We start from the raw sequence: 1106 nt of genomic DNA, 5'->3' as shown, positions 1-1106 counted from the left end.
GCAAGTTTGACTGACGACTACCACGGCTATTCGGCTAGCTAGCTAGCTAGGTAGGTAGGTAGTCCTCCTCCTCGGCCACCTAGCCGTCGTCGTCGTCGAGCGACCGGGTATATTCAAGACGCCTCTACCGACACCACCACACCAGCGGGCAGTTTAGCGAGCTTGCCAACTCCTCTGCCTCCTCAAGCGCTTCCAGACGCCTACCGACACCACATGCTGCTGGCTGTTGTTACAATGGAATTTAAAAAAAAAAACAAACAAAAAACCCCAACTCTATTAAGATTTTCGATAGTTGGAAAATAATAATAAATTAAGATTTTCGATAGATTGAAAATAATGATAAATTGATTTTAGCAGGGCTGAGTTAGCTTATAGGAGCGAGCTAAAGTAAGAAAGAAACACGCCGAAACACACCGACCGGCACCCCCGACGACGACCACGGGTAAACGGCGGGACTTTGCCTCTTAAGCAAGTTTGACTGACGACTACCACGGCTATTCGGCTAGCTAGCTAGCTAGGTAGGTAGGTAGGTAGGTAGTCCTCCTCCTCGGCCACCTAGCCGTCGTCGTCGTCGAGCGACCGGGTATATTCAAGACGCCTCTACCGACACCACCACACCAGCGGGCAGTTTAGCGAGCTTGCCAACTCCTCTGCCTCCTCAAGCGCTTCCAGACGCCTACCGACACCACATGCTGCTGGGTGTTGTTACAATGGAATTAAAAAAAAAAAACAAACAAAAAACCCCAACTCTATTAAGATTTTCGATAGTTGGAAAATAATAATAAATTAAGATTTTCGATAGATTGAAAATAATGATAAATTGATTTTAGCAGGGCTGAGTTAGCTTATAGGAGCGAGCTAAAGTAAGAAAGAAACACGCCGAAACACACCGACCGACACCCCCGACGACGACCACGGGTAAACGGCGGGACTAACTGTGACTCTCTTAAGGTGTGAGGCTTTGCCTCTTAAGCAAGTTTGACTGACGACCACGGCTATTCGGCTAGCTAGGTAGTCCTCCTCCTCCTCGGCCACCTAGCCGTCGTCGTCGAGCGACCGGGTATATTCAAGACGCCTACCGACACCACCAGCGGGCAGTTTAGCGA

This window comes from Euprymna scolopes, chromosome 46 (genome assembly GCF_053919585.1).
Source record: "Euprymna scolopes isolate OS-2025 chromosome 46, ASM5391958v1, whole genome shotgun sequence".
Lineage (NCBI taxonomy): Eukaryota > Metazoa > Mollusca > Cephalopoda > Sepiida > Sepiolidae > Euprymna > Euprymna scolopes.
The sequence above is the reverse complement of the archived record's forward strand: the minus strand, read 5'-3'. Positions refer to the sequence as shown.